Source organism: Leptodactylus fuscus, chromosome 2 (genome assembly GCF_031893055.1).
Source record: "Leptodactylus fuscus isolate aLepFus1 chromosome 2, aLepFus1.hap2, whole genome shotgun sequence".
Classification (NCBI taxonomy): domain Eukaryota; kingdom Metazoa; phylum Chordata; class Amphibia; order Anura; family Leptodactylidae; genus Leptodactylus; species Leptodactylus fuscus.
This window is the reverse complement of record NC_134266.1, coordinates 82,510,891-82,538,421: the sequence shown is the minus strand read 5'-3', so window position 1 is coordinate 82,538,421 and position 27,531 is coordinate 82,510,891. Positions and strand designations below refer to the sequence as shown.

General features: G+C 42.8%; 1 long non-coding RNA gene across 1 annotated transcript in view; it reads right to left on the bottom strand.

The window, feature by feature from the left end:
• LOC142194750 (uncharacterized) overlaps positions 1-26,443 on the bottom strand; it is a 231,383-nt gene extending 204,940 nt beyond the window's left edge. Inside the window, exons 1-2 of the long non-coding RNA XR_012715047.1 lie at positions 26,308-26,443; positions 26,042-26,266 (exon numbers count right to left, since the gene is read on the bottom strand). This is a non-coding gene — a long non-coding RNA (uncharacterized LOC142194750). The remainder of the gene's footprint in view (positions 1-26,041; positions 26,267-26,307) is intronic.
• Positions 26,444-27,531: the final 1,088 nt, after the last annotated feature.

The window sequence follows — 27,531 nt, the reverse complement described above, 5'->3', positions numbered from 1 at the left end:
TGGTGTAACTAGGAATAGCGGGGCCCAGTGACAAACTTTGACATGTTACTTACCTCTCCTAGGCTCCACTCCCTGCTGATGTCAGCCATATTCAATGATGGAGCAGACGTCACTTGAGCTGGAGCTTGCGGTGCGACGCATAAGGACACAAGCCCCGTCTCACATGATATCTGTAAGAAAAAAGTTGAACCGCACACTCATATATTGGATTGACGTGCAAGCAGAAAAAAAAGGGTCCTCCGACACTATCAGCATCCAAAAAAGAAATTATCTTCACTTTCTTGATTCAGTGATGAATAAACAAATTCATTTATTGTGAAGGTAACATAGGTTGATGCGCCATGGAAAAAATGGTATTTAGGTATACATGAAAAATTGATCCAATGTTAAGCAGGGACGTTTCGGTCCAATGACCTTCATCATGCCAGATCAATGTGTGAAGTACAAGGAGTCGCCATGGCGTGGAGGCTCCTTGTACTTCACACATTGATCTGGCATGATGAAGGTCATTGGACCGAAACGTCACTGCTTAACATTGGATCAATTTTTCATGTATACCTAAATACCGTTTTTTCCACATGACATCTGTGGTGTTGCCAAGTAGGCCTGAGGCTTTCTGGAGCCAGAAGAGCTAAGCAAGGGAGCCTTCACACGGAGTTATGCTGCGCTCATTCTGATCATAAAAACACGTTCAGAATGAGCGCATAATACATTGAAAGCAATAGGGAAAAAAAGCCTCCCATTGATTTCAATGGAGAGTGTACGTATTCCGGCTCCCTTTCAAGTCAATGGGAGCTGCTTTTTACACGCTCATTCTGAACGTGTTTTTACGATCAGAATGAGTGCAGCGTAACTCCGTGTGAAGGCGCCCTAACAGTGTTTTTTTATGTTAACCTCACCTCTCCAGGCCCTCTGATCATTATACTTGGGCATCTAAAAAGACCACTGAGTATAATGATAGCAGTGTCTATGGGGTTTGCGGGCCTATGGCCTTAGTTACCAATTCCAGCTCCTGCTCACAGCTGTCTCAGCAGAAGGGAAGCATGTTCGTGAGCAAGAGCCAGGATTGTTAAGTAAATTGGGCTCATTACCTGCTGGAGTTACTATTAGGGCCTATTAACAACAACAACAAAAAAAAAAAAATAGCAGTGGTTGCGACTCCCCTACTGTCCCGGGCCCTGTGGCAGCTTCTACCGCTACTACCCCGGTAGTTACTGTCCTACATTTGGGGTATAAGCAGGGAGAGAATCACACACTCAAGTATGACTGTGATCATGGACATCTCATACATACGGTTTACCCTACTGAAATTTTTTACTTAGTATTTAGGGAGAAAAACTAAAGTTGTTTAGTTTTTTGTTTTTTTTTTAATGCATACACAATATAGGTAAAACAGGTAGATAGATAGATAGATAGATAGATAGATAGATAGAGATAGCTAGATAGATAGATAGATAGATAGATAGATAGATAGATAGATAGAGATAGATAGATAAGATAGATAGAGATAGATAGATAGATAAGATAGATAGATAGATAGATAGATAGATAGATAAGCTAGATAGATAGATAGATGAATGGATAGATGAATGGATAGACAGATGATAGATAGATAGATAGATAGATAGATAGATAGATAGATAGATAGATAGATAGATAGATAGATAGATAGAGTAGATAGATAGAGTAGATAGATAGATAGATAGATAGATAGATAGATAGATAAATGGATAAATGAATGGATAGATAGATGATAGATAGATAGATAGATAGATAGATAGATAGATAGATAGATAGATAGACCACTGACCATAAGATTGACTCAAGACTAATGCATGCTTATCATTTCATTGAATTTCTAAGGCGATAACATCCTGATAAATGAAAAGGTAGCACTCTGCCTAGCTTCTATTCTGTTATTTTACAGCTCTGGAACAACTGCAAATGAGAGTTTCTCAATGTGAAAATTTGTTGAATCAGTCCAAAAATGTAACAGTCTGCTGGAAGATTTGTTATTTGATAACCTGTGGCGATCAAAATTGTGTATGCACTTTACAACTGGTTAAGTCACTGAAAAAGCTCCTTCACTGTACAACCATTTGAAAATATATATACACAGTGAAAATGCAGAGAATATCTCAAATCTGTCTGAAAAAGTAGTGAAAAAAGAACAAAAGGTCTAAAGGTTTTTCTGTGTATACCTGGCTTTCATCATCTTCAAATGACCATTCATATATATTCTTTCTTGTAAGGTATTGAAGTTCATTCAAATACCTATAAGGAGAAAGAATGATGCATATATGAGGTCAAATAACATGGTAAGCATCAATACCTTTAGTATATACTATATTAAAGGAGTTGCATAGGATTAAAATATATGGCTGCTTTATTCTCAAAACAAGGTATCACTGTCCATAGGTTTTCTGTGATATTTCAGGTCAGCCCCACTTACGTCAGCGGATCTGAGCTACAATCCCGGACTAAACAGTTTATACAGCGAATGAGTGTGGCAGAACTTAGCAGGTAAATATTATTGGAAGCAGCGTTGTCCCTGAACTGCTGATAGATGGGGGACATATCAGAGCATTGTATACGTAATATTGATGGTCTATCCTAAGGATCCTAAGTGGATAACCCCTTTAAAGTTCTATTCGTATTATTAAAGGAGCTGTACAGGATTACAAAAGCATAGTACTTTGTTAACCTTTCATCTAAAATACAATATAACATTGATGATCTATCCTATGGATAGGCCATCAATATTAGAAAGTGAATAAACCCTTTAAGGAAGGGGTCCTCAAACTATGGCCAGCGGGCCACATGCCTCCCACCAAGGACATTTTTCTGGCCTGCCAGCAGGACGCACCCATAATGAAGCTCTTAGGGACATCATGGCAAACCTATGGCAGGCATGCCAAAGAGGGAACCCAGAGCCCTCTCTGCTGGCACACGTGCCCAGATCACTCACTAACAAGGAATCTGGTAAATGCACATACAGCTGAAAGCTGTTTCGTGTAGGCCGCGATCAGTGCCTGCAGTCTACAGGAGGATGACACCCGGTGGCTCTTTATGGGACTTTAGGTAAGTATAATTGTGTGTGTATACTGTGTGTATGTTCTGTGTGTGTGTGTGTGTGGGGGGGGGCAACTGTGGAGCATGCAATATTGTGTGTGGGGCTACTGTGGAGCATTTCATACTGTGTGGGGAGGAATTTATTCATACAGTAGTTTTTTTAAACTATATTTCGGCCCTCCAATGGTCTGAGGGACAGTGAACTGGCCCCCTGTTTAAAAAGTTTGAGGACCCCTGCTTTAAGGGGATATCTGGACTCTCCCAGACATACTATAATTTAACAGGCCCCATCCTTTGCCACCAAAAGTAACAATGAATGACTTACTTACTTTGCCTATAAGGTAGATATGTCTTCTTGGCACATCTCAGCATAATTGTGTATGGAAGAGTGACAAGAGCAGAACAATCACCGGTCATACAAGTGTTGAGACAAAAACAGATGAAGATTTAGGAATGGAAATGTAACCCAAAAAGTTAAACTTGTAGGACCTAAGGACAATAGATTTAAAGCTAACTTTCTGCAAATGTTATGTGTCTAACAATATAGACTCTGAACAAAAATAATATGTAAATACCTCCTTATAAAGAAATACCCTACAGTTAAAATGTATTTTTGTACAATACTGGTTCCTTCAAACAGTAAAAGGCACAACTTACTAAAACTAATGACTTTGATGCATCTACTTTTACAGTGTGTAGAAATATATTGCAATAAATTCTCAATTTGCTCATGTAAGAGCTATTGAGAAGACGTACATTTGAATTGGTAATTCAAAATTTTTTATTTTGTATTTCTTACTGTTTACAATTTATTTCTAATAGAAAGCTTTCACTGGTAAGAAGAATGCAAATTAAGATGCACAGCAAGGCTACTGCACGGCATCAATAGAAAGGGACATTTAGCAAGAAGTGTTAATGACGCTGCAAACTGTGGAAATTAAATCCTCTAATTAAAATCCATCTTAAAGTACAGAGATTTACAGTAGTCAAATCAAAGTGTTAACAAGAGAATCATTACATGTGATGTGTCCCACACAATAGCTGTAAATACTGGTTAACTCTTCATCCATATTTAATTTAAATTTTCCCAATTTTCATTACACATAAAGGAATGTTTCCTATACAGTCCAATTCTGGTTATCCAGTACACCATGAAAATAGACCCATGCCAAATTTAATATGTAATTGGCCAATAAATTCTGGTGATAAAATACTAATTAAATTTAAACAAATTTCATAGAAAATCTGGCATTAACTAGTAGAATTTATGAAACAAATATACGCAGGGAAGAGATGATCAAACTGGATTCCACTGAATTTCTCTGAAAAGTTGCCCCCTGCCGTAGAGACCAATTTCTTCAGTGACCAATTGTTCCCTCATTATACCCTATGGAAACTACCTCTCTTTAAGCAAAGCTCCGCCATATCCAATTAAAGGCTATTTTTTTGAGCAAAATTTTCAGATGGATCCCTTTTGAAAAGACAGCCTATTGGACATACCACAGACGGGTAGACCAATGTGAACATAGCTCTGTGCAGCGTTGTGTCACTGGACTGAACGAAGCAAGAGAGAGCAACTTGTTAGTGAAGGGGCCAATAAAAAGGAAAGTCCTGTTGGGGTCCAGGAGGAGGATACTGTGCTGGGGACTAGAAATGAGAGGAGAACCTTACTAAGGATCACAATTTAAAGGGGGGCTATGAAATAGGGGTGAACAAGCTAAGGACCGTAATTTAAATGGTTATAATACTTTGAACTGGAAATGAGAAGAAAACCATGCTAAGGATTACAAATAAAAGGGATACCATTCTGGGGACTATGAAAGAGTGGGGAACTATGCTAAAGGACTACAATTTGAAGTCACATGTATATAGAGAAAAAGATAGGTGACACTACTGAGACCTTGTATTTCTCATGTTGAGCCATTCAGCAGCGAAAAGTTATATGGATACGGTACATGAAGATGTTATTCTGTTAGTGGTGCTGTTCATCCCAGAAAACAGTATTGAACAGTGAAACCATAGAACGAGAAAACGGGGGGAACTCACCCAGATATCTTCTTAAAAACAGTCCTTTATTACATCAAGGTAAAACAAATGGGAGGGAGCGATAAGACATTGACAAAGGTAACTGAACAGCTGTTTTGCGCTAACAAACATCGCTTTTTCAAGCCATACAAGTGCACATTGACAAAGGCAAGGCAACAGCCGTTTTGTGTTCACAACCAGCACTTTTTCAAGCCATACAAGTGCACTGATTCAGGCACAGCTGAGTTTTCTAGCCCTGACCACTCCTGAGCAATAATTTCTCCTCATTTCTGCACCCAATATGCTACTTCAGTTCTCTATAGTCAGGTGGGCTGTCCCAGACAATCTGATCCAGCTCAGAATCATCCACTTGACAGTAGAGGACCTACAGTAAGTATCACAGCAGGGTGATGAAAGTAACAGAAATGATTGCTCAGAAATGCTGGGGGCTGAAGAAAAAAATTTCAAATGTGCTGCAATTAGAGGAGCAGCAGCTATTGAAGTATGCAAAGAGTTGGAATTGATGCAGGTATTGAGGGGTTATTGTGTAATGATTAGAGATGAGTGAACACTAAAATGTCCGAGGTTCAAAATCCGATTTGAACAGCCGCACACTGTTCGACTGTTCGAACGGATTTCGAACCCCATTATAGTCTATAGGGGGAAATGCTCGTTTCAGGGGTACGCAAAATTCGATAAAATTATACTTACCAAGTCCATGAGTGACGGTCGGGCTGGATTCTCCTTGAAATCTTCTCCCGGCGCAGCGTCCCCGCGTCTTCTTCCAGCAGGAATTCACTCTGCCTAGGCATTGGGGCCTAGGCAGAGCCAAATGCGCATGCGTGGACATGCGCAGTCGGCTCTGCCTGGCCCGACGCCTGAGCAGAGCCGACTGCACATGCGAGGGCATGCCCGCGCATGCGCAGTCGTCTGTGCCTAGGCCAGATGCCTAGGCAGAGTGAATTCCAGCCGGAAGATGCTGTGGGGACGCTGCACAGAGAAGACTTCTAAAGGTAAGAGAAGAACCAGCGTTGATTGGCAGAATGTATAGCATTCTGCCAATCAACGCTGGTTCTGCATCAAACCTTAAACTTTGAACAGCTAGTAGTGTTCGATCGAGTATGAGTATTTCGAATACTGCAGTATTCGATCGAACACCTACTCGATCGAACACTACTCGCTCATCTCTAGTAATGATGTTCAACATGGCCAGTGCACAATCATCAGAATAGGAGCCATTTCTTCTTATTTGCTATTCTCTTTGGCCAATAGTGAGGTTTCCTAGGGAATCCATATGTCCTTACAACCCCAATAGTATGGTTGTCTTCTTAGGATATAGTGTACGCTTGATCATGATGTAATCTCCTAGATCTGGATTCTTGAAACAATTCAGTTTTTAAAGGCCACAGACATGAAATCCTCTTTATCATTCCTCATCTGTGAATGCATATACAAACAGAGAAGAATATGTAACACATATGGTTACACTGCTACAGATGCATCATTTTGTGCTCCCCCCACAAGAAAAAAAAAAATCTCTTAACGCTGCTTATATTTGTCATACCTCCGGATTGTTTAGACAGTGAAAACCTCACACATAAGCTGGCAGACATTCCATTATTTCCATTATTTTCCATTATTTTCCATTTCTAGAGGTATGAAATATTCCCATGGGGTAGCAGAAAAAAATGGCATACACATTAGCCCAGTTCATAAAAAGCTGAATATATATACACCCAGAAAATACCAGTCCATTCTGACCAATGTCAAGCAGTACATTAACAACTGATGAAGTGGGCACTCATAATATGTCAGCAAAAAAGCAATAAAGTAGCACCAGATAGAAATTCCAATAGCCCAAGGAATTGTAACCAAGTAACACTGCTCTCGTTCTCTCATCTTCCTAGCAATTTATATTCTACAGCAATGCTCAACTACACTGATCTGGGCATAGCGGTGTAATACAGACACATTGATTTCCGGTGTCAGTACACTGTGTTCTAGGTGCTATGTCAGGAAGAACTGTAAATCTGTTCTATGAAAAATGTACATGTTATTCAACCTCAAATCTCTTTTTTAATGAGAAACATGGAGACATAAAATGAAGGCAGATACTAACAAGTTATCTTGGAGGGATGGGTGAACAGTTCAATGGCCTTATCATTAAGAGATAAGCACAGCAATGCTGCCTTCCTAGTGCCATGATTGACAGTCTGCAATGATAGGAAAAATGTGCTTCAAATGATATTTTAAAGAGTTTAAAACAGTGAAATAAACCTTAAAAATACATTGACATGAAGAAATATTCACACTATCTGACTTTTCAGGTGTACTATGAAAATATGCTAAAAGTCCAATGATATAATTAGATGATTCTCATGACATGTCTGTTTTATTAAGTAGTTCAGTTTCCTAACAATAACATTACTATGTCATCCCTACTGGAAATGTATGAATGAATTGAAATCTGGGCATTACCATTCAATAAATAAAGAAAAACATTTTTTCAGCTCACCATATCTGGATATCAAGGTAAGTGTGGACCAAGCTGCATGGAAAACTGACAGGACTTTTGTCAGTAATGACGTGATGGAGAAGATGAAGTAAAATCCAGTATCAACGAGGATCCACAAATGAAAGGTATGTATAAAATTCAACTTTTATTCACATAAATAAAAAGTTATAAAGTAACAGTGAAAAGCATGTCTCAGGTCATATCAAAAAGCTATGCATTTCAGGGCGTCCTGCCCCTTCTCATGATCAGCCACAATGTCCGATCAAACAATCAGGGCTGCCCAGGGTATGAAGACCAAAGCTGCAGCAAGTCCAGCTTGACATCCCGCATCATCTCCCTGGACGCATGCAGACCAAGGTTGTTGCCCCCTGCATGTATGACCAGCACATCTAGTGGACGGTGCCTTGCCACCTGCCAGTGCAGCTCTGGCAACAAATGTGACCACAGTACACCCATGAACCGGAGCCACCTGGCACCCACAACTGCTCCGGGCATGGAACACTCTCTGGGTCTGCCTTCGGCACCAGCTCTCGAAACCTGGCCCACTGAAAACAAAAAATGATCGGGAACAATTCTAACAAGGACAAATTGCTCACCAAACCACCCGACCACCAATTATCCGGCCACGACCCCGAGCACCACTGTCCCTGGAAATAAGCACTGAACCCAAAAGCCCCAGCTACATCAGTAAACAACTCCAGGTTCGGGGACTCGATCAACAATGACCAACCATTATAATGCAACAAAAATTTCCCCTAAATAGCCAAGGCCTCCCATGAGCCTGAATGCAATCAAACATAATGCCACAGCTGGCAAACGCCCGCTGTCGCTGCAGCCAAGCACCTGTGGAGCACCCACCCCATAGGCATGATGCGACAAGCGAAGTTAAGCCAGCCCAATAAGGACTGAAACTCCATCAACCTAATTATCTTCTGCCACACAGCCCGTCCCACCAGGTCAAGGAGCTCACCCAATTTATCTTCCGGCAGCCAACATTCTAACCTGTCGCATTAATAACCATCCCCAAAAACTTAACAACAGTCACCAGAACTTCTGTCTTTTCCAGCGCAAGGGGAACGCCAAAAAAATGGTATACCCTTTCCATGTCCCTCAGCAATACCAAACACACTTACATTCCTGGGGAGAGCCAACAAACAGGAAATCATCCAGATAGTGCAGCACCGAATCAACCTAAGTGTGCTGCCGCACTACCCACTCCAAAAATGTCCTGAACATCTTGAAATAAGCACACAAGATAGAGCAGCCCATAGGGAGCCACTGATCTACATAATACCCTTCCTGCCATTTGCACACCAGCAAATGGAAACTGTTTGATCAACCTATTTGGGTAGAGTGCGAGATACTCCATCTTTTCCACCCTCATCAAAGTTGCCCTTCTTCTGGTCAGTGTCACCCCCTTTCCCTTCTTAAAGCAATGGATGAGGGCGTGCACCGGCACACCTGGAGTATTCATGCTTGATGCGGCAGTTGTTTTCAAACTTGCACTGGCCGTAATTAGACTTCCAGCAACAACCCCGCCCACTCACAGTCGACCGTCCCGTTGCTGAGCCCAGGAGCTGCCATCAGCTTCATCCAGGAGCTGATGTCTTGGTGATCCCACCACAAAGAGGGATGAACCACCTTTGACAGAAGTATTCGTCATACCAGAGTCATGCATTGCCCCCGTAGACCCTATACGCCTCCCCGATGGAATTCAAGTTCCCAATGATGCTATCAAGAATCGCAAAGGCAACCAGTTAGAGAAGGTCTGAGGAATAAGGCGGTAACGCTGCCATTCTTAAACTTTTCCAGGGGCAATAGTGGAAAAATCTCCACATATTCCACCTTCCAAATGTTTTCTCCCACCTTAGGCTTCAAATGAGCCCCCTAAGGCTCGTCAAAACCGGAACAGGAACTGGAACTACAGGGGCCACTCTCAACGTCCCGACACTCCTGCCAGGGACCACCCAGAGGCTAGATTCCCACTCCCAAGTTGTAGTTGTTAAACCCTACTGAATGAAAAACTGCAACCCCTCTAAAGTAAGGCCTGGAACCCCCACACCCCCCGACATGGAAGGGGTTGTGTAACACTAACCCAATATCACAGGATCCAGAAATGTCCCAGGAGCTGTCCTTCCCTCCACTTCAGAGTCTCCAGGCTGGGGCTGTAGCATTTCCGTGTCCAGGTCCGACCGACTGCGGCCCACGCTGTTTCCAGGAATGGCTGGCGTCACTGCCAGGCTTCAGCAGCAATGGCCATGTCCACTGAGCGTGAATCCTAATCCTCACCTCTTGCACTTAACTGACCTCCTAAACTCTCTCTAACCTGTCTAGATCTTTTCCTCTTTCCTGTCATGAGCCCCCTTGTGGGTCCGCTGTGTGGGCTTTCTTAAAAGAGAGCGGAGATAGAGAGGGCATGGTGCCACTGCCATGCAAAGTATTTAGAAAGTGTCAGAAGTTTAAAGCCCACTGACACTGCTCTATTAATTGTGAATGTAAGGTTGGGGTAAGGGTTACTAACCATAACCAATTTACAAGATTTTTCCTGAGCAAATCAGAAAAGGTTCTCATTCACTTTTGTGCCTGAAAAATAAGGCATACTTTGAAAATAAGCCATAGCCCTGTTTTATTTATGTTGTACTTATATAAGTGGCCTTGGTCCTGTAGCTCGCTATATGAACATTGTCACTATGTTACTATTCTAATATCATATGTGTTCTTTTAACAGTATAATACATCAAAAATGCTTGTTTGATACTTCTACATTTCCAGAGATCCAAAATCCCCATAAAAATATAATATGATACAAAGCCCGCTCCCCAGAGATTGCTTCCTTTCTTGATAAATCCCATCTGTTTCCTACTCGCAGGGGGCTACATTAAATGGTCCTATTACCAAGGAGGAATTTGATGCTGTTAAACGCGGAAGGACCCCTGGGAACGGATGGCTTTTCCTCCTCATACTGTAAAAACAATTCAAAAATATCCACTTGCCTCACCTCCTTCAGATGTTTAACCATATCCTCCAGGGTGGTAATTCTTCAAAGATTTGCTTATTGAGCCCGCCAAGGTTATACCAAAGCCTGGAAAAGACGCTACAACACCTGCCAATTATAGACCCATTTTGCTTTTAAATTTAGATATAAAACTGTTCTCCTTTATCCACGCCGCTCATTTTCCTGCTGTCCCTTATCTATTCCGACCAGGTATGATTTATCCCTGGCAGATAGGCCTCTGATAATGTCTGATAATGAGAACTCTGCAACATTGTTCATTGGGCCAACTGCTATCATAAACCCATTTCATTACTAGCTCTCGACATCGAGAATCTGTCCTGGACCTGTCTTCTGAAATGTATGGGCATAACTAGTCACTTTCAAAGGACCCTTCATGCTCTCCATTGTAACCCCATCATATACTTAAAACTCCCCACGGGCTCTCCAATGTCAATCAGTATTTGCCGTGGCACCAGACAGGGCTGCCCCTTGCCTCTGCTTTGTTTGATATTGCCATAGAGCCAATGGCTATCACCATTCACTGCCATCCTGATATTATAGGGTGTGCAGATTGGTAACTGTAAAAATAAGTCTAGCCTCTTTGTGGACAATATGCTGTTAACTAATACTAGTGCCCTGGTTTCACTCCCGAACCTGATAAATACCTTCCCCCGTTTTATACAACTGTCAGGCCTCAAACTTAACATATCTAAATCTAAACTGTACATGGTAATGTTTCTTCTACCGCCACTAAATTGTTCTGTCTGAACTTTGGCTTCCAGGTTAGGGATACATTTTTGACATACCTGGGCATTAACCTCTGCAATCCTTTAGAAGCCCATTTTAAAAGGAAGTAAGCCTTGTAGAGCCTAAAGCTTTGAAGGATCTTGTGCCATGGCACTGCCTCACCCTTTCCTAGGTTGGTTGAATCCACTCAGTTTCCCCTCATTCTTTATTACTTTCACACCTTCCCAACCCAGTTACCTTCTCTTCCTTATCTAACCTTCAGAAGGAAATCTTTATTTTATATGGGCTCATAAGCGACACACTTTGTATATTTGTATCTTTGAGATTGGGTGGATTCTGGGTCCCTCATCTTTATAAATATTATGTCACTGCTAGACTCTCCCAAGTTTGTGCTATCTACAGCAAAATGGACAGCCCACAGCGGGTCACACTAGAATCAACAATGGTAGCCCTGACTTCACTGCAAGCCTTACTCTGGACCCCAAGGTCAGCTTCCCGTACCATTCCAGTAACTGTCAAGGTGACTTGTTATATATTGCATCTCTGGTAAAAGATACATTTTAATTCTTGGTTACAAAGTCCAATTTCGACATTAATACCCTTTTTCCGTAACCCACCTAGCCTATATCCTGAGGTGTTTGGAAGAGACACGCCTGCTCACAGACTTCCTCTGCAGACAGCGGGTTTTCACCAAAGAATATTTTTTTAACACTTATTCCCTACCTCCCTCAGCGTCTTTTAGGTCTTTGATTTTCTTGGATCCTTCACCCCACTCAACCCAGAAATCTCTGGTTTCAAGCGACTATGTTTAGAGATGCCGATATGGACTCCCTTTCTTTCATATATGATTTACTGAACGTCCCACCCCCAATACCAAACTGGACTTTATGGCAGCCTGGGAACGAGAAGACATTGGTTCCACCTTAGGTTTGGCCTGATGAATTCACGGCTGTACATCCATCAGCAAGGGCAGTTAGCAAGTCACCCTTATTGAAGGTCTTCTATAGGATCTATTTAGTTCCCCACTGCTTGCTTATCTTTTCCTCTACAGTCTTTCCCCTTTGTTTTAGAGGTTGTAATGCCTTAAGCACTACCTTCCATACTTGGTGGTCCTGCCATCATGTTTGTCAGTTTTGGGTAGCTATTGAAAGATTGGCACATCGACCTTTCGGAGAGTCATTCCCATTGTCAGCCCCAGTCTTCCTAATTAGTCTTAATTAACCTAGCTTTAAATCCGCCCAATACAAATTACTTCAGTACATCCTGATGGCAGCACTAATCTACATTGCCTAGAGGAGACCTATTCTTTCATTGTCCGATGTTACACGACAAGTCGCTACAATACTGCTTCACAAAAAATGAATGTCGCTATCTCTGACACCTGCCCACACTTTGATAAAGTTTGGACACCATGGATTATAGGCCTCATATCCCGGCCCTTCCATTCTGTCTTCAGTTTTGATTAAGCATACGGTTTGGATGTGATGCCCTCACCTCCTCTCCTAGACAGGATCGCCCCTTCTACTTCACCCTGACCCTCTTGTTATGGCGCTATTCTTTTATCCATCCACTCCCCTTGTGTTCATTCTCGGTTTGTTTTTATCTCATATTAATGCCGTATAGACATGCCAATTTTAACTATGTATCGTTTTTTTTTTTGCTATATACTTGCCAAGCTTTGCCTTTTTTACATTGATATTACGCTTTTTTTCATATTTGTTCTGTACTTTTTTCTGGATTTGTATTACAATAAATGCTTTTGAAACTGAAAACATGATAGTCAGTGTCATCTGATTTCACGGACTACACATAAAACTATATATTACGTGGTGGCTACATGCATCTGGTTTGAGCCAAAAACTGTTTTATTTTACTATTAAATGACAATCCCTTGAGAGTCTTTTGCAAGCATCAAAAACCTTTGCCCTTTAAAGTAAGTAAGACCAATACATTTCTCCTTCAATACTACATTCTTCTAATATTATAAATGTGAAAGTTTGTGTGTTTAGATGTTTGGATGTCTGTGTGTGTCATGCAAAAATGGCTGAACAGATTTGAATGAAATCTGGCCCATAGATAGTTTGTAACCTCGATTAAAACATAGGCTACTTTTTATCCCAGTAAATGACATGGCTTCACAACTGTAATGAATTTATGTTCACATACTATATTACACTACACTTGTGGGTTCTGTTAAAGGCAAGTCTGTTATCTCTCTATGTAAACACTCAGCTAACTCTTAGTCCATTCTGTACATGCATTTGAATATTATCTGAGCTATGAAGGTTGCGAGAAGTCAACAGTTCTCCTCAAGCGGAGCTGACGGGGATCATCGGCGCCAACAACGCGCTCATTATATGGCGTTTCAGCGAGCTGCTGAGATGCTGGAACAATCACGGGCACAGCACAAGGAATTAGTTCAGCAGCAGTCCAGGTTGACACCTGCTGAAACGCCAGAGCAGGCAAACCATCGACAGCAGCAATTTGCTGAATATAGACGAATCATTGATGCCAACAACACACAGACAAAGTCACGGGTAGAGCCTAGTAGACAATATTTTAATTGAAATACTTTAAATATCCTCAGTCTACTGAACAACTAAAACCAGTCTTGAGTTTATACAAAAAACATAAAATCATCACTTATTAGGATCATTATTGTCATCCAAAGGAAAGTAAATTAAAGAGAAACTTAGAGAACGATAGAGCTCATTATTAAGAATGTATAATGATCCACAGATCATTCTGCTTAACATCTCAGGGCAGCGACGGTGATGCATCGTTGTGGGGATGTGGCAGACAGACCTTCAAGGGCCTTTAAAATTAGCTGGGGAAGGTCTGAGGACAAGAGAATGTCACTTCAAGAAGCAGCAATTAAAACGGGAAGTAAAGGCAGCAAATTGATGTTTTCTGGCATAATAGCAACTACAGTATATCTCTGTACAAGGAATAGAGTGTGACATGTAATTGGGATTGTTGAAGTAAAAGCAAGCATCTTTCTTTGGCTGGCCTCTTAGAAGACTCATATTATCTGCTCTTTATTTAACTGTTATGATTTAGGAAAAATAAAAGAAAGTCTTGTGTGGAAAGTCTCTTGTTGCTGTCCTGAGAAAGCCCGATTTAATGACTATAAAGGTCTTACTCAGCAAGTCATTTGGATTCTTCACTGGATTCTTCTTCTTCTTGGGTATGATTTTGTACCACATACAGCTAAATAAACACATGCAGAGATATAGCCATGCATGGACATACAGTACAGAGAAGATCAAACAAAGGATCTTTTACAACACACTGACAAAGTACTTGATGAATGCTCTTTGTTGGTTGCTAAGATTTCTGTATTGAATCCCCTTGCTGTGTGAACGGAGCATTTTTTTATTGGATTTGCAATCAAAATTTTAGTTTGTGATACAAGATATCCTATAAAATAAATAGACAGGTCCTAAATTCTATATTTATGCAGTTCTCAGGACAAGTTGGACAGGACAAGAAGTTGGTTGGATGGTGCGCAAGAAGAAATGCAGAAATGACACAAAGCAACTTTGCCTGTTCCATTTGGAGACAGTCCAACTCTAAAGTGAAATGCCATGAAGAAACATCAAGAAAACAAGCTTTTTCTCAAAGGAGCGTTCCGTGATGCATGTGCCTATAAGTGCAGTACCCTCTCCTGAACATTCATCACCGACCTCGTCTAGCAGTAGAGCCTCGGAGATGCTGGGCCTCAAGGACAGAGGAAATCTAACTGATATAATCTCAAAGCTAATTTTACACCATATGCTGAATTCTGTCTGTAACTTTTTTCATGTAAACGTTTAAGTCATTTCAGGCAGAGTTGTTACATATGGAGAAAAAAATGGCTGGACAGCAAGTTAAAGGGGTTGTCCAATCTTTAGGATCCTAACTCTACTGGTAACTTATGTAAATTGAAGACTTATCCGAAATATATTGACCTTATTGATATATGAGACCTTATCTCTCCCATTGTTTACACAGAATTGCTATAAACACGAACCTATAGGACAAGTGACATCACTTACTCACTGCTCTTGCTGGCAGGGCAATCCATTCAGCTAACTGCAGTTTGCTGATAAATCCCAGTCTGTTATCTCTATATGTAAATACATAGATAACACTGAGTCCATTCTGTACAAAGCATCTGCATATTATCTTACCTGCATAAGTGTTGTGAGACTTCTTTGGCCATTTAGCAAGAGGGAGGGGGAGGGAGGAGAAATACAGGAAGTGAGATTAAAAGACTCACTTCAGAAACACTGAGATGGGAAAACCCCTTTAACAGATCTGCAATCAGAAAAACAAGAGATTCAACTTAGACATAAAACATCTAACCTGGAGGACAGCTCATGTCAAAATAACCTCTGCATCTGGAAATCCCAGAGTTGCCAACTGATGCAGAAGTAGAGGATAATTTCAAGCATTGCTTCAAGCTGTAATATTTGGCTTCACTAAATCAAACTATTGATGGAATTCCCAAAGCTGAAACATCAAGGGTCTCTGAAGCATGGCAACTTTAACGATAGGGCAAGGCAGAGGGGGCTCCTTTGGCAGAGCAGGACAGTCCATCATTTACAGTGCTGTCTTTCTGTTCTGGGGGTGGCAGAGCTGAATTGGCACAAAGTGGCACACAAAAAATATCTCTGCTTGTGGGTTGAAGCAACAGAATGGGCCTGACACTGTAAATACTGCTGGGGCAAGTCACAATTCAAAGATAGAGGTGAAAGAATTACTACTGGGGGTGGCAGGGCTGAATTGGCACAAAGGGGCACAAATAAGAACTCTGCTTGTGGACTGAAGCAACAGAATGGGGCATAAATTTAAAATGCAGATGCCCCAATCTATAATTTAAAAGAAAACATAGACACACAAGTTCTATCATGATGCTACAAGTAGAAGAGTGGTTCAGCAAGTGACAGTTGGGGTTCATTGTGTACACTATGCCATCAAAAAGGCTAACTGAGGGGCGTACTTGCACCCCCTGGCCAAACTCATCCAAACCTCAGCTGGGGGAAGCCTCCACTCACCCCAAGGGCCACAGGTCCAAATTCTACACCCAAAACGTGTAAGGCGCAGAGGGATCGTAGAGGACAGGGCTGTGGTTGGCCAGATACTCATGCAACATTTGCCTATACTTTTCCCTCCTGATGACACTAGGCCCCTTAGTGTCGGTAGTTTGGCCAGGGGGAGGCATTAACGTGTCCCACACCTTGGAGAGTGTTCCTCTTGTGGTTGTGGACTGGATGGAAGTTGTTAGCCTCTTGGAGGAAATCTCCTCTCTGCTGCCAGCGAGGGTTGACGGAAACATTTCCATCATATTTTGCACCCAGTGCCTGTGGCAATCATTTATGCGATTGTTCCTCTCCCCTACCAGAACGAAAGACAAGATGTTATTTTTATACTGGGGGTCGAGGATTGCAAAAACCGAGTGTTGGTTGCTCTCCATGATGTGAACAATGCCTTTGTCTCTGGAAAAGCAGCCCAAGATGAAGTCAGCCATGTGTGACAGACTGTTACTTGGCATGACTTTGCTGCCTCCATCGGAAGGGTCACTCTCCATTTCCTCCACTTTCAACTCTCCTTCACACCATCCATGCTGAAGCAATCTTCTGCACTGAACTTCTCCGCTAGCCTTGTGTGGGACAGTGACCTCAAATACCACTTCATCCTCCTCCTCTTCCTCTGTCATCCAACGGTGAGAAGATGACAGGAGTGTGCTCTGAATGTTTTCTGGTTAGCAGTGGCTACTTTAGACTTACGAAAATGGCCGCACTTTCACCAGTATATCAGGCACAATGGGGTAGGTTTTTAAAAACCTTTGCACCAACAAGTTGAAAACGTGGGCCATGTGTGGACCGTGTTTGAGTCAGGCAAGCTCCAGAGCCACTAACAGGTTCCGGCCATTATCATACACCACCGTTCCTGGGCCCAGGTGCATCGGTGAGAAAAACATTGTCGTTTCATCTAGGATGGCATCCCTCACCTCGGGGGCAGTGTGTTTTCTGTCGGCCAAGCTAAGCTTCAGCACGATCTGCTGATGTCTCCACATACCAGTGCTGCAGCATTTACAGCTCGCAGGAGGGGTTGATGTCGCAGAGGAGGAGTAGGCTTTCTGAGAACCCCTGGCATGAATTTTGGGCTGGGAGAGGAGATAGGCCACCCCAGTTTGTGAGCCGGGACCAGCCTCCACTACATTCACCCAGCCTGTCATTATAGAGAAGCAGCGTCCCTGACCGCATACACTTGTCCATGTGTCAGTGGTCAAGTGGACCTTAGTGCAAAGCACGGAACTCAGGGCCTGACTGATGTTATGGGACACGTGCTGGCGCAAGGCGGAGATGACACACCAAGAGAAGTAGTGACGGTTAGGGGCAGCATAGCGAGGTGCCGCAGCTGCCATCAGGTCACGGAAAGCCTGAGTCTCCACTAGCATAAACACCAACATCTCCAGGGCCAGAAGTTTTGAGATGCAGACGTTTAAGGCTTGGGAATGTGGGTGGGTGGCACTGTACTTCTGCCAGCAATCAAACGCCTGGGAGATGGGGAGTTGCTGGGAAGAGGCGCATGATGGTGCAGGCAAAAGGAGCAGAGGCAGGGAAAGGGGCAAATGAGGGTGAAGTCCCCAAAGTGTCAGAGGCAGATGTGGAAGTGTCCAGGCTGGTGGTCTGGACTGCAGCACCAGCACTGGAAACAGTGGAAGAGGCAGTGTCGGCAATGCCGGGCGACCAGTGTCCTGCATTTGCTCTCTCCCACTGAGCCCAGTGCTTGACTTACAAATGACGGAGCATGGCTGAGGTGGTCAGGTTGCTTTTCTCAGAGCCCCTATTCAGTTTTGAGTTGCACAGTGTGCAAAACACACTGTTTGTCTTTCACGCATACGTTGAAAAATCTACACAACATCGAGGGAGGAGGCCAACATGGGCGAGTTTTGGGCGAGTGGCTAGTATAGGGAAAATCCGTACTGGCTCTGGCTTCTGTGAAGCAGCTGTCCTGTGCCTCTGGATGTGCCTCTGCATCTAGCCACCTTTGTTGGTCCTCCACTTGCCTCCACATCTACACTGCTATCTCTGCTAGACATCACCCCTGTCCAGGTCGGGTCAGTGGCCTCGTCGTCCACCACCTCCTCTTCTATTCCTTCATATGCTCCTCCTCCTGCTCACCACACATAATCACTGCCTACCCTGATGTCACCTGTGTCTCATCATCGTCACTGAGGACGGGTTGGGCTGGTCCACAACAACAAAATCACCAGGAGATGGCAGATGCTCCAGTGTTTGGGCATCAGGACAAAGTCGCTTGTTAACTCCTGGGATTCGTGAAGTGGTTGAACAGAGTGAGGGACAGTTAAAGGACCTGAAAACATCTCCTGGGAGGGGGGAAAGGTGGGAAGATTGGGCATTTTGGGAGGAAGGAGGACCAGACTCTTGGGTAGGAGGAGGACTTGAGGTAGTGGCTGACTAGCTGGTAAATAAGGTACAGGAAGTATTATCCGCTAGCCATTGTAACATCTGTTCCTGGTGCTTGGCCCTGGTCAGTGTGGTACCTTGCACCCTACTTAATGTAGCCATCAAGCCAGGGATTGTGGAGAAGTGCAATGCTTGCTGCCCCTGGCAAGTAGGCACGGGATGCGCTGTAGCTTGACCACAACCTTGCTCCCCAGCTACATTTCCACGCCCCCGGGTACATCCCCGTCCTTGTCCACATCCCTTAGTGCTAGGCTTACACATTTTGTGATGTATACAAATGTTTTTGTTTTTTTTTGGTATACTTAGAGGCTAGATATATTGAGCGTATATTAGATCCTATATTCCGTCTGACAGTATACAGGAATGAGTGACTTCACAAACTGATGGATTGTATACCAGTTTTGGCTTTTTTGGGGGTATACGCTGAGGCTAGATATATAAAGTATATATTTTGGCCCTATATACCGTATGTCAGTATACAGGAATTAGTGACATGACCCACTGCTGGATTGTATACCACTTTTGGCTTTTTGGGGGTATACACTGAGGCTATATATATATAAAGCGTGTATTTTGGCCCTATATACCGTATGTCAGTATACAGGAATTAATGACTTGACAAACTGATGGATTGTATACCAATTTTCTGCTGGTGCAAGGCTCAACCCACTTAAAGTGCCTTACACTCCGCTGGTGCAAGGCTGAACTAACTTAAAGGGCCTAAAGCTATGCTGGTAAAAGGCTTAAAGGGGTTGTCGCATCACAAGGATCTTATCTATACTGCTAGTTTATGTGGATTTAAGACTTTTCCTAAATGCATTGCTTTATCAAAACTGCTTTGTTTGGCCGCTATCTTAATTTATACACTTCATTGTTTACACTCCGTTTCTATGGCCCTTGGGATTATTTGCTCATTTGTCAAGTGATGTAGCTGCTTGCTCTCAGAGGGAGAGGGAGGGACTGGGAGCAGGTCTGAGCTGTTTGTGAGAAACTGAGGGAGTTGACTTTGATGAACCCTTGGGTTTTGGAGATGTAACTCCATCAAATGTCTCTGCTGCTCACACACCCTGCTCAACATATGTTATCTAGGGTTTCAGCATGTGGTGACCACGCACAACAGCCGGTGCTTCAAGCTGGAGAGTTTTCCAGCTAACAGCGGTTTCTGTAGACTTATGGAAGTGGCCGCTCTTTCATCAGTAGCTCGTGAACACTGGCGTAACTTTTTAAAAACATTGGCACCACCAAGTTGAAAAACTGGGCCAGGTGTGGACCATGTTTGAGTCTGGCAAGCTCCAGAGCCACTATCAGGTTCTGGCCATTATCACAAACAAACAAGCCTGGACCCAGGTGCATCGGCGGAAAACCACATTGCAGTCTCCTCTAGGATGGCATCCCTCACCTCTGGGGCAGTGTGTTTTCTGTCAGCCAAGCTGATGAGCTTCAACACAACCTGCTGACGTCTCCACACACCAGTGCTGCAGCGTTTACATTTCTCAGCTGGGCCCCATGTTACGGCGGAGGAGGAGGCTTTGTGAGAACCCCTGCCAGGAATCTTGGATGGGGAGAGGAGATAGGCCGCCCCAGTTTGTGACCCGGTCGCAGCCTCCACTACATGCATCCAGCCTGTCGTTATGGGACACGTGCTGGTGCAAGGCAGGGACCGCACACCAAGAGAAGTAGTGATGGCTAGGGGCAGCATAGCGAGGTGCCGCAGCTGCCATCAGGCCTGAGTCTCCATAAGCAGAAACGCCAACATTTCCAAGGCCAGCAGGTTTTAGATGTGGCCGTTTGCGGCTTGGGCATGTGGGTGGGTTGCGCTGTACTTCTACCTGCGATGAAACACCTGGGAGATGGAGATTTGCTGGGAAGAGGTGCATGATGGTGCAGGGAAAAGGAGCAGAGGCAGGAAAAGGGGAGGATGAGGGTGAAGTCCCCAAAGTGTCAGAGGCAGATGTGGAGTGTGGAGGTGTCCAGGCTGGTAGTCTGGACTGCAGCACCAGCACTGGAAACAGTGGAAGAGTCAGTGTCGGCAATGCCGGCCGACGATTGTCCTGCGTTTGCTCTCTCCCACTGAGCCCAGTGCTTGACTTACAAATGATGGCGCATGGCTGAGGTGGTCAGGTTGTTTTTATCAGAGTCCCTATTCAGTTTTGAGTTGCACAGTGTGCAAATTTCACTCAGTTTATTCTCCATGCATACGCTGAAAAATCTACACACCATCGAGGGATGTGGCCTCAATGGGTGACTTTTGGACGAGTGCTTAGTACAGGGAACATTTTGGGCCTTGCTGGCTCTAGCCTGGCTTCTGTGAAGCAGCTGTCCTTTGCCTTTGGACATGCCTCTGCCTCTAGCCACTTTTTTGGGTGCTGCACTTGCCTCCACATGTACATTGCTTTCCACGCTACACATCACTCCTGTCCAGATTGGGTCAGTGGCCTCGTCGTCCACCACCTCCTCTTCCAATTGCTCACTCTCTTCTTACTGCAAACCGCACATAATCACAGCCTGCCCTGATGGCAGTTGTGTCTCGTCATCATCACCGAGGCCGAAAAACGCTTGTTGCGAGTCCACAACCACAAAATCGTCAGGAGATGGTGGATGCTCCAGTGTTTGGGTATCAGGACAGAGAAATTAGTCTGTTAGCTCCTTGGATTCGTGAAGTGGTTGAACAAAGTTGAAGAGTGGAAAGGACCCAAAAACAGCTCCTGGGAGTGGGCAAGGGTGGGATGACTCTGCTGGGAAGATTGGGCATGTTGGGTGGAAGGAGGGGCAGACTCTTAGGTATGAACACGACTGGATGTAGTGGCTGACTGGCTGGTGGAAATGCAGCTGGAAGAATTATCCGCTAGCCATTGTAACACCTGTTCCTGATGCTCGGGTCTCGTCAGCGTTGTACCCTGCACCCTGCTTAACGTTGCCATCAAGCCAGGGATTGTGATGAGCGCATGCTAATGTTTCTTTAGGTTTAGATTTGTGTTTCTGTCCATATTAATGTAGAGGAAAGAAGGTTTCCAAGTATTTTTCCACTTTCCATATTAAGTTTGGAGTGTCTAGTTGATAGGCTGTGATAGTGGGGTAATATTGGGACTCAGGCGAGTTAGATGCACCGAGGCATGCTTCCCCTGCTGTCCCGGTTGCATTCCAGAGGTGTTGGCATCATTTCCTGGGGTGTCATTGTGGACTTGGTGACTCTCCTTAGTTAAATTTGGGTTTCCCCTGAAACAACCATTTTTTTCCCCATAGACTACAATGGGATTCGATATTCGGTCGAATAGTCGAATATTGAGGAGCTACTCGAAACAAAATATTGAATATTTCACTACTTGCTCACCTCTAATGAAGAGGGATTTCAGCAAACCTACATCCGCAGAAGATCTGTGGTTAGATCTGCAAGATGTTTGTAACAACCTCCCTGCTGAGTTGCTTCAAATGTTGATTTGATGTAGAATTATCTTTTGTTCATTCACTTAATTTTATTAAGTGACAAAAAAAAAACTCTTAGCACTTTTTTTTTTTTAAAGAATTCTTACTTTTCAGCTTTTTTTCCACACCTTCCTAAAATACTGTAGGTGCCAATTTTTTGTTAAAATCAATAAAAGCTACAGTTTCAGTAACAAGACTAGCTGTCAGTGGCGTACGTACGGCCGTGGCGGAGGCAGCTGCCACAGGGTCTGGGACATTAGGGGGCCCGGCGACAGCCACTACCGCTGCGTTTTTTTTAATTTTTTTTTTATAGGCTGTAACTCCAGCTGGTAACGGGCCCTATTTACTTACCGATCCTGGCAGGGCCAGGATCGATAAGTGACGCCGCAGGCCCCTCAAACACTATCATTATACTCGGGGGTCTTTTACTTACTTCTCCACAATTCGGGCAGGCTTCAGGCCTAATCGCCTGACGTCTCTGACGTAACATGACCCCGGCCTGCGTCCAGGGTCATGTGACGTCTGACATCATAGAAGATGGACTGCAGCGGAGCTGGGAGATAGGTGAATAAAGTGTGTTTTTTTTTATCTGAAAAGACCCCAGAGTATAATAATTGTTTATGGGTGTCCACAGTGGGGCATAATACTGTGTGTAGGGACCACTAAGGGACATAATACTGTGTGTAGGGACCACTAAGGGACATAATACTGTGTGCAGGGGCCACTAAGGAGCATAATACTGTGTACAGGGGCCACTAAAGGATGTAATACTGTGTGCAGGGGACACTAAGGGACATAATACTGTGTGCAGGGGTCACTAAGGGACATAATACTGTGTGCAGGGGCCACTATGGGGGATAATACTGTGTGTAGGGGCCACTGAGAGACATAATACTGTGTATAGGAGCCACTAAGGGACATAATACTGTGTGCAGGGGCCACTGAGGGACATAATACTGTGTGCAGGGGCCACTATGGGGTATAATACTGTGTGCAGAGGCCACTATGGGGCATAATACTGTGTGCAGGGGCCACTATGGGGCATAATAGAGTGCCCAGGAATGCGGAGGAGGGGGCGGTCGAGGTCTTAGGTGTTGGTCGGGGGGGGGGGGCATGTCAAAAGTTCGCCACGGGGCCCCGCCATTCCCAGTTACACCACTGCTAGCTGTAGTGCAGCATCCTGGCACATGCCACAATGGACACATTTAGTGGTGTTGTGATGTTGATGTTGGTCTATATTTCTTCAGTTATTGGGAGAAAGTTCATATATTACTTTATTAATATTGTTGCCAAAGTGGTGGAACAATTTGTTGTGAGGAGAATTTTTAAAATCAGTTTTGATGGCCTTTGTGTTGCTGTAATTTGCACCAAATTTATTAAACGTTGCATGCTACTTGACACATATTTAGTAAAACTTCTGACATGAGACATTCTATTTTCAATGCCTCTGGGTAGTATGAGATTGCGATACATTTTGAGACCAAAAACCCCGCATTTGATAAATCTGATATATTGGATATAAATAATATATTGGATATATTTATATCTGATATAAACATAATATAATATATTAAAATATATACACAATATATTTATATACAGATAGATGAAATATCTGGACAGTGACACAATCTTCATGATACTTTTAGGTTTAATGGGGTTGAACAAAAATATCCTATTAAATGTTTACAGACTGCATCCAGTTTTCTACAAAGCCTCCTTATTTCAGGGGCTCAAAAGTAATTGGACAAATTAACATTACTATAAATAAAATGATAATTTTTAATACTTTGTATAGAATCCTTTGCAGGCAATGACTGAAGTCTGGAACCCATGGACCTCGCCAAACATTCCTTTGTGATGCTTTGCCAGACTTTGGTTTTTCATCCTTAATTTTTGTCTTAACCAAGTGAAAAACATGCTGGAGCAGTTTGAAATCTGGTGATTGACTCGGCCAAAGCAGAATGTTCCATTTCTCTTCCTTAAAACACGTGGGTTGCTTTCACAGTATGTTTTGGGTCACTGTCCATCTGTTGTTATGTTTTGAGGTGAAGTCTCATCCTGGTTTAATTACTCCATCAAAGAACATTAAAAAAATTAAGCAGAAATTTCAATATCAATGGCGCCATAATCCTTGCTTGCCTCTCAGATTAGCAGACACAAATAAACTGTCTATTCCCAGGATCTACCTAAAGGCCGGGGCCCCACGGCCACAAACTACACAAAGTTTTGGACCCATTCTCAGTTTTTGCTAATAAGTACCAATGCAAAATACTGACCAAATAATGACTGTGGGGAAAGTGGCCTTAACAATATTTTTTATCTTTTCATATTTCCAATTAATTTTTGGATATAACACTAATTCACAATGGAAAAATTACAAGCAAATATTGTCTAAAGGCTTCTTGGACAACTTGTTATGTAGAAAACTGTATGGAATTACACTCTTCATAAGCTTATGGAATTCTTACTAATTAAATTATAGGGTGCCTCAAGTGTCATATTGGTCTAAGTAATGAAAATGATATCATTAAATTAAAATGAACCATTTGAGCTTCATAATTTCATTATAAAAATTCCTCCAGGTTCTTCTCTGCCCACAAATTTTAATTAAAAATAACAATAATTTATACATATAAGGCAGTAAAATGAATCTGGAACTAAGAAAAAATAATCCTGAATTTTTAATTTTATGGAGTATAGATTTTGTATTCTATGATGAAGAAAGTAGGAATGGACAACTCATTGTGACAATGAATACATATGTGTTTCATATGTATGGACTGTTTGAATAAAATATCTTTATTTAAAGTGTTAATACTTGTTTGTAAAAATATGCCAAAATTAAGAAGTAACATTGATCCCCTTCAGGAGGAGGTGAATCTTACCCCTGATGGTTGGTTGACGCAGAGGAATTTGGAGACGAATTTGAGGTGGTCTACCTTCTAAGGTTCTTCTCCAATGTTTGGAACTGTAAATTGTTGATTAGCCTGAGACACAATGGAGCTAATTATTAGGACAGTGCGGAACAATGGACAGGCGGAACATTAAACTAGTGTTTACACAGATTATAGTTGCTAGAGTTATGTTGACTATAAAGGGGTTCGTTGGGTGTATGTTGTTTTAAAATTGTAAACGGTGGATGAAAATGTGTGTGCAGGACTTTTTCGTCTGCCAATTTAGGCGGACATTGCAGCAGAAACTCCAGCACAAATGTGAACATAACCTGAGATAGATATTGAAAATGGCGAGATGGAAGATCATTATCGCAAAGGATGATATTAGCAAATGTACAGAGAGATATAGTACTGTCCACTGAAACTAGTGAAAGAGAATAGTATCCATCTTAAATCATAAAATAATGAAAGGGTTTTTCCACATTTGACATTAAATATCTATCCATAGGACAGATAATTATTGTCTGATTACTGGGGGTTGCAGCACTGGGACCCCCACCAGAGTTTGAATGGGGTGGTGAATGAACATACATCCTGTCTGTCCAATCATTGTCTCACACTGTCCAATCAGTGCTACATAATTGTTGGTTCTTCCTGTTTAATGAAAGAAAAACTCACAATGGTCACAGAAATAACTTGAATTTGACAAAAGTAATAAAGAATAAAAATTCTATGAAAATGAACAAATGAAAGTCAGACATTGCTTTTCACTTCAATAGCATTTTAAAAAAATAAAATAAACTCATGAAATAATCCTGGCCAGAAATGATGGTTCCTGTAACTTAATATCTTGTTGCACAACCTTTTGAAGCAATCGCTGCAATCAAACAATTCCTGTGACTGTCAATGAGACTTCTGCACCTCTCAGCAGGTATTTTGGCCCTCTCCTCATGAACAAACTGCTCCAGTTGTCTCGGGTTTGAAGGGGGCCTTTTCCAGACGGCATGTTTCAGCTCCTTCCAAAGATGCTCAATAGGATTTAGGTCAGGGCTCATAGAAGGCCACTTCAGAATAGTCCACTGTTTTCCTCTTAGCCATTCTTGGGTGTTTTTAGCTCAGTGTTTTGAGTCTTTGTCCTGTTGCAAAACTCATGACCTGCAACTGAGACCAAGCTTTCTGACACTAGGCAGCACATTTCTCTCTAGAATCCCTTGATAGTCTTGAGATTTCATTGTACCCTGCACAGATTCAAGACACCCTGTGCCAGATGCAGCAAAGCAGCCCCAGAATATAACAGCTCCTCCTCCATGTAGGGACAGTATTCTTTTCAAGATATGCTTCATCTTTCCATTCTCCCAGAATCTTTGCGGCTTGTCAACAATTTTTATTTATTATTAGTTTTGTCAGATTCAATTTATATTTGTGACCAATGTGGGTTTTTCTTTTATTAAACGAGGGGTACCAATAATTTTGTCCACATGTGTATAATGGTAACACTGAATTTAAGCTCTATTCAGATCACGTTTTCTGCATCCATTTAACGGATGCAAGATATAGACTCAAATGACTGCAAATCAAAAAGAGATAATCCATTTCTAGCTTTTTTTTCCGGATTAACACAATAGTATGGTATACTTCCTTTTTGTGTTTTTCAAAATAAAGTGACACTTTTTTTTTTTTTTAACATAGATAGCTAGGCAAATGGATTGCAATCTATTTGTGTCTATTATTGTGGCATCTCTTAAACGGATGTAAAAAAAAAAAAAAACATGATCTGAACAGAGCCTTACTTATTATAGATGAGCGAGTAGTGTTTGATCGAGTAGGTGTTAGATCGAATACTACGGTATTCGAAATATTCGTACTCGATCGCACTACTAGCCGTTCGAAGTTTAAGGTTCGATGCAGAACCAGCATTGATTGGCAGAATGCTATACATTCTGCCAATCAACGCTGGTTCTTCTCTTACCTTTAGAAGTCTTCTCCATGCAGCGTCCCCGCGGTGTCTTCTGGCTGGAATTCACTCTGCTTAGGCATCCGGCCTAGGCAGAGCCGACTGCGCATGCGCGGGCATGCCCTCGCATGCGCAGTCGGCTCTGTTCAGTCGTCGGGCCGGGCAGAGCCGACTGCGCATGCGCAGTCGGCTCTGCCTAGGCCCCGATACCTAGGCAGAGTGAATTCCAGCCGGAAGAAGATGCGGGGGTGCTGCGCCGGGAGAAGACTTCAAGGAGAATCCAGCCCGACCGTCACTCATGGAATTGGTAAGTATAATTTTATCGAATTTTTCCTACCCCTGAAACGAGCATTTCCCCCCATAGACTATAATGGGGTTCGAAATCCGTTTGAACAGTCGAACAGTGTGCGGCTGTTCGAATCGGA